The 12095-nt window shown below is 41.5% G+C and overlaps 1 pseudogene; it reads left to right on the top strand.

Annotated features, from left to right (window-relative positions):
- Positions 1-12095, top strand: part of LOC135551356 (syndetin-like) — a 232573-nt pseudogene that overhangs the window by 195566 nt on the left and 24912 nt on the right.

Below are 12095 nucleotides of genomic sequence, written 5' to 3' on the forward strand. Positions count from 1 at the left end.
ATTGGAAGGCGTTTGTTCTCTTCCACGGGACACCACGATTCTGTGCCTGGGTTTCCCTGATGAAGCTCTGAATTCCAGAAACTGGAGTGATGTGTTGTGTCTACGGAGGAGCCAGGAACCTCTGATGATTAGAATGTGAATCATTACTGCTGCGGGTTTAGGAACGACACAAACCAGTGAGGAAGTTTAGAATCCTTCTTTAAAAAAAGAAAGAATAAACCCTTTAATCCCATTACCATCTTTGGTATATTTTTTGCAAAAAAAAATTATTACAATTTCAGTCTGATTAGTATGTATCCAGCTCCGTGAATTCCTTCAATGCAAGCTGTTTTCTCAACAAGCTGCCCCTCAGTCTCGAGCTGCCCCTCAGTCCCGAGCTAACCCTCAGTCCCGAGCTGATCCTCAGTCCAGTGGGGTTCCGGGTGAGGACTACTAAGCCATGGTCGGCAGCGGGGGGGGGGGGGGGTTCTGTCACGCCCTGGTCGAAATATATTATGTTTATTCTTCATTTATTCGGTCAGGCCAGGGTGTGACATGGGTTATTGTGGTGTGTTTTTGTCTTGGGGTTTTGTGGGATGTCTAGCGTAGTCTATGGCTGCCTGAGGCGGTTCTCAATCAGTCAGGTGATTATCGTTGTCTCTGATTGGGAACCATATTTAGGCAGCCATATTCTTTGAGTGTGTTGTGGGTGATTGTTCCTGTCTCTGTGTTTATGTTTCACCAGACAGGCTGTAGAGTTTTTTCACATTTCCGTCTGTTGTTTTTGTACATGTCAGTTACTTCACGTCTAGTCTACTTTCATTAATAAATGACTAACTGCCACGCTGCATTTTGGTCCGCTCCTCCTTCAACAGAAGAAAGCCGTTACAACAAGTATGGGCTTGATTGGATTTCATGTTTGCTGGTGTATTATCCATAGCCCCTACGCTAATGGTAAATATTCAGGATGCACCGGGAGACAGTTACAGTTGAAGTTGGAAGTTTACATACACCTAGGCCAAATACATTTTTCACAATTTCTGACATTTAATCCTCGTAAAAATTCCCTGTTTTAGGTCAGTTAGGATCACCACTTTATTTTAAGAATGTGAAATGTCAGAATAATAGTAGAGAATTATCTTTCATCACATTCCCAGTGGATTAGAAGTACTCAATTAGTATTTGGTAGAATTGCCTTTAAATTGATTAACTTGGGTCAAATGTTTCGGGTAGCCTTCCACAAGCTTCCCACAATAAGTTGGGGGAATTTTGGCCCATTCCTCCTGAGCTGGTGTAACGGAGTCAGTTTCAGTTCTGCCCACAAATGTTCTATAGGATTGCAAATGTTCTATAGGATTGAGGTAAGGGCTTTGTGATGGCCACTCCAATACCTTGACTTTGTTGTCCTTAAGCCATTTTGCCACAACTTTGGAAGTATTCTTGGGGTCGTGGTCCATTTGGAAGACCCATTTGTGACCAAGCTCCTGACTGATTTCTTGAGATGTTGCTTCAATATATCCACATAATTTTCCTACATCATGATGCCATCTATTTTGTGAAGTGCACCGGTCCCACCTGCAGCAAAGCACCCCCACAACATGATGCTGCCACCCCCGTGTTTCACGGTTGGGATGGTGATCTTCGGCTTGCAAGCCTCCCCCTTTTTCCTCCAAACATAAAGATGGTCATTATGGCCAAACAGTTCTATTTTTGTTTCATCAGATGAGGACATTTCTCCAAAAAGTATGATCTTTGTCCCCATGTGCAGTTGCAAACCATAGTCTGGCTTTTTCATGGCGGTTTTGGAGCAGTGGCTTCTTCCTTGCTCTGTTACTGTGGAAAAAGATACTTTTGTACCTGTTTCCTCCAGCATCTTCACAAGGTCCTTTGCCGTTGTTCTGGGATTGATTTGCACTTTTTGCAGCAAAATACGTTAATCTCAAAATACGTTAATCTCGAGGAGACTCCTTCCTGAGCGGTATGATGGCTGCGTGGTCCCATGGGTTTATACTTGCGTACTATTGTTTGTACAGATGAACGTGGTTCCTTCCAGCATTTGGAAATTCCTCCCAAGCATGAACCAGTCTTGTGGAGGTCTACAATTGTTTTTCTGAGGTCTTGGCTGATATCTTTTGATTTTCCCATGATGTCAAGCAAAGAGGCACTGAGTTTGAAGGTAGGCCTTGAAATACATCCACAGGTACACCTCCAATTGACTCAAATGATGTCAATTAGCCTATCAGAAGCTTCTAAAGCCATTACATAATTTTCTGAAATTTTCCAAGTTGTTTAAAGGCACAGTCAACTTAGTGTATGTAAATGTCTGACCCTCTGGAATTGTGATACAGTGAATTATAAGTGAAATAATCTGTCTGTAAACAATTGTTGGAAAAATGTACTTGTGTCATGTGTAGCCGATGTGAAATGGCTAGCTAGTTAGCGGTGGTGCGCGCTAGTGGCGTTTCAATCAGTGATGTCACTTGCTCTGAGACCTTGAAGTAGTGGTTCCCCTTGCAGAGCAGCAGCTTTGCAAGGCCGCTGCTTTTGTGGCCGCAGCTTTTGTGGAGCAAATGGGTAACGATGCTTCGAGGGTGACTGTTGACGTGTGCAGAGCATCCCTGGTTCGTGCCCAGGTCGGGGCGAGGGGACGGACGTAAAGTCTATACTGTTACACATGCACAAAGTAGATGTCCTAACCGACTTGCCAAAACTATAGTTTGTTAACAAGAAATTTGTGGAGTGGTTGAGAAACAAGTTTTAATGACTAAGTGTATGTAAACTTCCGACTTCAACTGTATGTTAATGCATTTTCATCTAATCAACAGCTCATGCATGTATTTTTGAGCATGTAATGGTAATATATTACTAATACATATTTAATAGCTTGACTGCAGCATGTGTTATACTGTAGCAAAGATTGTCATATGAAAGTGAAAAATAGTTTTATCTCTCAGAAGATTCACATATTTATCTCAAGATTTTACAATACCAGGTAGTTTTTTAATTCATTGGCTACAGTGTGAATCCAAACGCTTCCCACCGTCAGGAAAAAAACATATTCTTTATCTTTCCCTTAGAAAACCGGACTTTGTTTTTATGGTGTAATGATCTTCTTCATCTGAGGAACAGGAAAGATCAGACCAAAACGCAGCATGGTAAGTGTCCATGTCAATTTAATATCACTGAACACGAAATACAAAATAACCAAGTGAAACAACGAAAATCGAAACAGTCCTGAAAGGTGACAGAACACAAAACAGGAAACAACTACTCACAAAACCCATGTGGGCAAGAGCTACCTAAGTATGGTTCTCAATCAGAGACAACGATAGACAGCCGTCCCTGATTGAGAACCATACCCGGCCAAAACCCTGGTGTCGTGTCTTTGGCTATGCCAGGATTAAGTGATATGACATGCTATTCTATAAAATAATTTCTCCGTAATTAATATTACCTGATTGAGCTAATCGTGTAAATGTAATTAACTAGAGAGTCTGGGCACGACAAAATAATATTTATAGAGCTGTTATCTTCCGAATAAACTCTTAAAGACCTATCAATATTTTACATCAATAGCAGTCAATATTAATCGTCATCTTAATTCAGTCTCATCTGAAAGTTGTAAATTCTTGGTTATCTGCACGAACCCTGGCTAACAAGTTGAATCAGCAATACAAAATTGGGTTAAATTATTTATTTACTAAATAACTAACTAATCACACAGAATTACACATACACATATTTCAATCATAACTTGATTACAAATTATGTCATAAAGAAAAACGTCCCTAGCGGGCGGAACAGATATGACAGCTGGTTACACAAAAGAAAAGGGTCTGGGTTTGAGTGAAAGAGCGTGAAGACTGAGGGACAAAGGGTGAAGCTGTGCTATTGTAAATACAGTATCTTATGCATTCTAAATTACCGCCCATTTGGAAAAGGAAAATGCAATAATTATTTACTCTGAGCTGCGCTTCGGTAGGTTGGTGGTAGATGGAAGGCCATGTTGCCCAACTGAGTCCTTTGTCCTTTGAAGAATGTCTCTGCTGGTAAATTGAATACGTTGTTGTAACGTCGTTGTGTGGTAGACGGGATACTCTGCCTTTTTCTTCCTAACCCTCGTTTGCAGCGGCTGTTGCTAACTCAACGGTTCGGAGGTATCACTTCTGTAGTGAATAAGAGTTAAAAGTTCATACCATTCGCAACCAAAGCTCACGCTGATGTTGGCTTCGTTCTGTAGTTATTATCTGAACCATTCTGACATCGGACCGTCGTCCTCACATCCTCGGAACAGGAGGTTATATTGTCGTCAAGGGCTTATATAGGAAGGGAGAGGAGGGCGTGTTTGAAAAGTTTTATAGTCCATGTCCCTTCACAGGGGCGGGCCACTGATTGAGCAGAGCCCTATCTTATGAAAACCCAAATCTCACATTTTAGAAGCTAAAATCACATTTCATCCCATCACAAATCATTTCATATTCAAACATTTAAATTGAACAACAATTCCATGTGAATCCGATAACTTTGATGTGTAGACTTTCCACTGTAGAGTTTGTCATCTTATCATTGATGAGAATGTCTCAGATGACAAACCAAACTGACATCATATTCATTAAGTACCACTGCATATGTTCAATTGGTCGGATTACCAGAATATAGTTCATTTCCCCCCACCTTATGATGTTCCCAGAATCTCTATGTTAACCAAGGGTTTTGCAAAAGTAACATCAGTAGGGAAGAGAGAGGAAAAGGGGGGGAAGAGGTATTTATGACTGTCATAAACCTACCCCCAGGCCAACATCATGACACTGGCCTAACCAAAATAGAGAATAAAAGCCTCTCTATGGCCAGGGCGTGACATATGGGTGTCGTCAGGATTTTCATAGCGTGTTAAATCCAAAGGAAGAAACTATGCCGAGTTATGAGCAATGTGAAGAGAGACATATAATAATTTATCTGTAGTCTTCAGGGAGAGAATTTCCTCGTCATAAAAAGTGATTGTTTATGCCTTTGGAGCATGGTCAGTAGAATGACAAGTGTGTTTACTATTTTCTACATTGTAGAATAATAGTGAAGACATCAAAACTATGAAATAACATATGGCATCATGTAGTAACCAAAAAAGCGTTAAACAAATCTAAATATATTTGATATTTGATATTCTTCAAATAGCCACCCTTTGCATTGATTACAGTTTTGCACACTCTTGGCATTCTCTCAACCAGCTTCACCTGGAATGCTTTTCCAACAGTCTTGAAGGAGTTCCCACATTTGCTGTGCACTTGACAAACCAGATGGGATGACTTATCGCTGCAGAATGCTGTTGTAGCCATGCTGGTTAAATGTGCCTTGAATTCTAAACAAATCACAGACAGTGTCACTAGCAACGCACCAACACACCACCACACCTCCTCCTCCATGCTTTACGGGGGAAATACACATGCAGAGATCATCTGTTCACCTGCACCACGTCTCACAAAGACAGTGGTTTGTGTGGTTGGAACCAAAAATCTCCAATTTGGACTCCAGACCAAAGGACACGTTTCCACCGGTCTAAAGTCCATTGCTCGTGTTTCTTGGCCCAAGCAAGTTTCTTCTTATTATTGGTATCCTTTAGTAGTGTTTTCTTTGCAGCAATTCGACCATGAAGGCCTGATTGACAGTCTGCACTGAACAGTTGATGTTGAGATGTGTCTGTTACTTGAACTCTGTGAAGCATTTATTTGGGCTGCAATTTCTGAGGCTGGTAACTCTAATGAACATATCCTTTGCAGCAGAGGTAACTCTGGGTCTTCCATTCCTGTGACGGTCCTCATGAGAGCCAATTTCATCATAGCACTTGATGGTTTTTGTGGCTGCACTTGAAGAAACTTTCAAAGTTCTTGACATTTTCTGTAATGACTGACCTTCATGTCTTACATTAATGATGGACTGTTGTTTCTCTTTGCTTATTTGAGCTGTTCTTGCCATAAAATGGACTTGGTCTTTTACCAAATAGGGTTATCTTCTGTATACCCCCCCTCCCCTTTTTTGCACACAAATCCTGAAAAGTCTCTGTTGAGAACAAATCAATATTTGTTGTTTGTGTTCTGCAAATGGAGGGTAAGCAGTTTCGGCTGACGTTTTGGGTTGTAGTTAGTTCATAAATGACTTTTACTTTTGTGTTGCTTTTATCATGAGTCACAATCGGGCTCAGAATAGAGTGGAAATCTAATGGGTTTTCTGGATCAACTCCACCAGCGCAGGATGTTAATCATGTTTATGCTTCAGTTTACTGCACGTAGTTTAGTGGTTTTACTCTGTGAAGGTATTGTGCACTGACATTTCTAACTTGCATCATCTAATGGTTCTCTAGACAGGAGTGGATGTGATTTGGAAAGTTAGCGACCCAAAACTAGCTTGGTTCCAGATCTGTTTGTGTTATCATGTCAAATCCATGTTTGGCATGATAATGAGTGAAAAGGAGTTGATGTGATGGCACAAACACATCTGGGACCAGTCTACCTAAGAGATTGTCAAACTAGTATTTGACACACACATTTAACCCCAGGGAAGTTAATGGGTGACCGAGCATTCTGCCATTTTTTTTCATGAAAACGTTTTGGCTTGATATTTGACTGCTCGTTCTGCCAATAGGAGCATTACGCTCCAGGTACTAATCTAGGATCAGCTTCCCCTCCCTCCCTCATTCCTAATCTTAACCATTAGTGGGGGAAATGCAAAAGTGACCCAAGAGCAGCGTCTCAGGGCAACTTCACCCGACTCCGAACTTCATCTGAATGGCAAATCGTTCTCTTATTCTTTGATCTGACTCTTTGACATGCATTCATCCTTTAGATCCGCCCCTCTTATCGCTGATTAATGGTTTCTAAGTTGACTCAGATAACTCTTTATTGATAAATAATTGGTCTCTAGTTAGGCCCCAACGGGGCTATTACCTACCCATTACAAGCCCATAAGTAAGTAACCTTGGCTTGTGCGAGATGAACGGAGCCTGTCTCCTGTTTCTGTAGTGTGAGGCAGCTTGATGGACAAGTAGGCTACACCCCTTGGACAGGACACTAGTCTATCGCTGGGCCTTGCATGATTTATAATATCTAATTAGCTACCAAACCAATTAATTAAAGGTCATTTTAGCCATTTATGATCAATTATTTAGTGGTTTAATGTCACATGTTCCTTCATTCTTGAATGTTTAAATGTTTTGACTGATTTATATAGAGTTTGGTACTTAGGGCTCTGATCAGAATTAGGGCTCTGATCAGGAATAAGCAGGAAATCCTAGGCATTTTGCGAAAGTTACTTGACTTTTGCAACCCTATTTAGTATTATTAGGTAACCTGAGATGTGTTCTTCTCCCCAGATGACTATGGAGCCTGTATGTATGCAAGTGGATGATGGTGGACAGGTTTAATGGCTTTCCATTTGTTCATTACTTACTGGATGTGATTGCTATTGATTTGCCCCTGCTGTTCTGCTTCTGTTGTTTCAGGGATACACACACACAGCTTGACAGCCCATATGATCCATCATCAGGCTCAGATGAACCTTAACAAAATATTGTGATTCTTCTGCCTTCTGCTGAGAATTCTGTCTTTTAGTGCTTGGGTTATATTGTTATGATTAATGGACATGGCCTGTGGGACAGGCCTGATTTTCTCCTGAATTTCACAACTGTAGAAAAGCCAGAAAAGTGTGTGTGAGATTGAAATGTGCTGGAGCTTATTAACCCATAAGAGTCTAAGCCCTGCCTAAGCCAGGGGGGGTTATACTGTACTTAGTTATATGGAATTGTTTTAAGAAGGTCATACCAAGGATCAATTTGCTATTTGATTTGGAATTTTAAGACCCCTTGAAGTATCACCCCAAAATTGTACAAGTAAAATTTGATGAAATGTTTATTTGGCCTAACTGCTATTAGCCCATTAAAATGCATTGAATAGCAGATCCAAATGAAATCAAATACAATTTTATTGGTCACATACACATGGTTAGCTGATGTTAACGCGAGTGTAGCGAAATGCTTGTGCTTATAGTTCCGACTATACAGTAATATCTAACAAGTAATCTAACAAATTCACAACAACTACCTTATACACACAAATACACACAAATGTAAAGGGATGAATATATACATAGAAATATATGGAAGAGCGATGGCGTGCGGCATAGGCAAGATGCAGTAGATCGTGTAGAATACAGTACAGTCGTGGACAAAAGTTTTGAGAATGACACAAATATTAATTTTAAGTCTACTGCCTCAGTTTGTATGATTGTCACACTCTGACCATGATTTTCGTTGTTTGTTTCTATGTTTTGTTTGGTCAGGGTATGATAGGAGTGGGCATTCTATGTTGTATGTCTAGTTTGTCTATTTCTATGTGTTTTGGCCTGATATGGTTCTCAATCAGTGGCAGGTGTTTGTCGTTGTCTCTGATTGGGAACCATATTTAGGTAGCCTGTGTTGTATTGTAGTTTGTGGGTTTATGTCTATGTTATGTTGCATGTTAGCACTCAGTTTCTATAGCGGTCACATTCGTCTGGTTAGTTAGTTAGTTTGTTTGTTTGTTTTAGTGTACTTTGTGTTTTTTTTCCCGTCTAATCATTAAATCATGCATTTACACGACGCTGCGCTTTGGCCTCCTCTTTACGACGATCGTGACAATGATGGCAATTTGCTGATACTCCAGAATGTTATGAAGAGGGATCAGATGAATTGCAATTAATAACAAAGTCCCTCCTTGCCATGCAAATGAACTGAATCCCCCAAAAACATTTCCACTGCATTTCATCCATGCCACAAAAGGACCAGCTGACATCATGTCTGTGATTCTCTCGTTAACACAGGTGTGAGTGTTGACGAGGACAAGGTTGGAGGTCACTCTGTCATGCTGATTGAGTTCAAATAACAGACTGGAAGCTTCAAAAGGAGGGTGGTGCTTGGAATCATTGTTCATCCTCTGTCAATCCTGGTTACCTACAAGGAAACACGTGCCGTCTTCATTGCTTTGCAAAAAAGCCCAATTTTTCAGTTTTTGATTTGTTAAAAAAGTTTGAAATATCAAATAAATGTCGTTCGACTTCATGATTGTGTCCCACTTGTTGTTGATTCTTCACAAAAAAATACAGTTTTATATCTTTATGTTTGAAGCCTGAAATGTGGCAAAAGGTCGCAAAGTTCAAGGGGGCCGAATACTTTCGCAAGGCACTGTATACAGTACCAGTGAAAACGAACGGATGATCTCCGCATGTGTGGTTCCTACCGTGACTCATGGAGGAGGTGGTGTGATGGTGCTTTCCTGGTGACACTGTGAGTGATTTATTGAGCATTCAAGGCACACTTAACCAGCATGGCTACCACAGCATTATGCAGCGATACACCATCCCATTTGGTTTGCGCTTAGTGGGACTATCATTTGTTTTTCAAAAGGACAATGACCCAAAACACATCTCCAGGATGTGTAAGGGCTATTTTACCAAGAAGGAGAGTGATGGAGTGCTGCATCAGATAACCTGGCCTCCACAATCACCCGACCTCAACCCTATTGAGATGGTTTGGGATGAGTTGGACTGCAGAGTGAAGGAAAAGCAGCCAACAAATGCTCAGCATGGAAACTCATTCAAGACTGTTGGAAAAGCATTCCTCATGAAGCTGGTTGAGAGAATGCCAAGAGTGTGCAAAGCTGTCATCAAGGCAAAAAGGATGGCTAATTTGAAGATGCTCAAGGATAAAATATATAAAATATATTTTGATTTGTTTAACACTTTTTTTGTTTACTACATGATTCCATATGTGTTATTTCATAGTTTTAATGTCTTCACTATTATTCTGCAATGTGGAAAATAGTTAAAATAAAGAAAAACCCTTGAATGAGTAGGTGTGTCCACATTTTTGACTGGTACTGTAAATAATTGTATCTTACTGCTGTAGCTCACAGTTGGAGCTCTGTGGTAAAATCAACTCTCATATCTGGCTGATATAGTCTGTGGTCATAGCTCACTGATCCAGCTTTAACAGTTGGCCACTGAGCTAATGTCTGTGGTGCTATTAGCCTGTATCCAAAGAATGTCTATCTCTGTGTCTCCTGGTCTGTCAAAGCCAGCTCATCTATCCCTCTCTCTCTCTGTCACTGATCTTTCAAAGCTAACTGGTGTTTCCCTGTATGTCTTTCTTTCTCACTCACTGACTCACTCACTCTGGGCGGCAGGTAGCCTGGCGGTTAGGAGCATTGGGCCAGTAGCCGAAAGGTTGCTGGATCGAATCCCAGAGCTGGCAAGTTAAAAAACTATCATTCTGAGCAGAGCAGTTAATCTACTGTTCTCCGGGCACCGATGATGTGGATGTCTATTAAGGCAGCCCCCCCCCCCACACCTCTCTGATGCAGAAGACACATTTCAGTTGAATGCATTCAGTTGTACAACTGACTAGGTATCCCCCCTTTCCTTTCTCTCTCTCTCTGTCTCTCCCTCAGTCTCTCTGTCTCCCTGTTATCTCAAAGTGAATGTGTCTGTCCCCTTCTCTGAGTATCTGTGGTCTAACTCTCCGCTCTCTGTGTGTGGGAGGAAGGAGCAAGTCAAGCTAACTATTCCCTCTCTCTGTCCCCCTGTTATAGGAGTCTCTGGGGGAAGGTGGTTCCAGCATCCAGGGTAGAGGAGAGGAAGGAGAAGGTGCCCAGCCCTCACCTCAGCCAGCTGGTTGTTCTGACAGCCAGTGAGATACTCTACGGCCAGGCCCAGAGGGTGGTCGCAACAGAGTCACTGTAAAAGATGGTCTTTAGACCCCCATTTGAAATCCTGTTTATATCTCTTTAGAAGTCCCTAGAGGGTGGTGGCCACTGAGGGTCGTTCCAAATTAAATTATTCACAGAGCTCCAGAGTGTGACACTCTGAATTGGCTGTGCGAGTTATAAACTGTATTGGTAGCATCGATGCAAGCTGGACATTCTACACGCTCACCTCACTCCAAACAATGATTTGGTCAAACAAAAATGTGCATTATCCTCATCATTACTGTAATAAAAGTCTCTGCCCTGCCCCTGTGCCTGTTTCGCTGGGGCCTGTTGCTGAGCAACCCACTGTCCTCCACACTCCGGGAGACAAATGTTATGATTGTAGGCTGTAACATTTCAAAATCCGATTGGGAGAAACTTTTGAAGTAACTACTGTTTTCACTGTTTAAGAGATCAGGGCTTAGGCTCTTAAGGGGTTTTAAAGGAAGGAAGAACAGAATGGTCCTTAGGGGAGAAGACATACAGCTGTCTAGCCCTGTGTGTAATTGTGTGGATGCCCCACCCCACAGAGCAGTTACTGTAGCGGTGGAAGGGGCTTACACACCACCTAACCCCTCTGTCCTAGCACCCAGACATGCTCAGCATACAATACGCCATTTTGAATAAAGCCATTACTGACTATGGGAGCCTCGTAAAGGGCTGCTCTATCTTTAACAGCTCATTTAGCCATGCTTTAATGGAATAATCAATGAGGGCCCGCCACCCCAGGGCCCTGAGCAAAGATCAAGATTATAGTTGTGAAAGATAAGTGCCTCTTGTCATTGTCTAAATTTATATAGGCATAACCCGATAAATGTCAGGGCTCTGCTTGTTATCTCTCCCTGTGGTAACCATGAGATTTGTGGTCATGGTGGGCTGACAACTCACAGATAATGCAATTTTTCGAGCCCATCAAAAAAAAAACGTGTTTGCCCACTCTTTTGTGGGAATGTTGTCATATTAAAGGGAGGAGCAAGCTGTGTGTATGTCTCGTGGCATATTGGACATCACTTGCGCTCGTTAATGTTTGATGGTTGAGTGTAATGCAATCTGGAAAGGTAATGGTCTTTGTTGAGGTTCTAATTTTGTCCTAGATACTCATTTATTTGGCCCACATAGATTTGCAATTCGTTTCGACGTGTTTCAGGCCCGCTTTCAATTACTTCTCAGTAGGCAGGTAGTTTCTACTGCAACAAGCACTTATTAATAAAGAATGTGTCAACACAATGTGGTTATGTAAGGATCATCTTGGATTACACATAACAGACATTCACATGTTTCGTTCCTTTCTCTAACATCTGAAGGGGGCGTGTTGCTTCACCAAATGAAAAACCTTGCAAGTGCAAC

Source organism: Oncorhynchus masou, chromosome 13 (assembly GCF_036934945.1).
Source record: "Oncorhynchus masou masou isolate Uvic2021 chromosome 13, UVic_Omas_1.1, whole genome shotgun sequence".
Classification (NCBI taxonomy): Eukaryota; Metazoa; Chordata; class Actinopteri; order Salmoniformes; family Salmonidae; genus Oncorhynchus; species Oncorhynchus masou.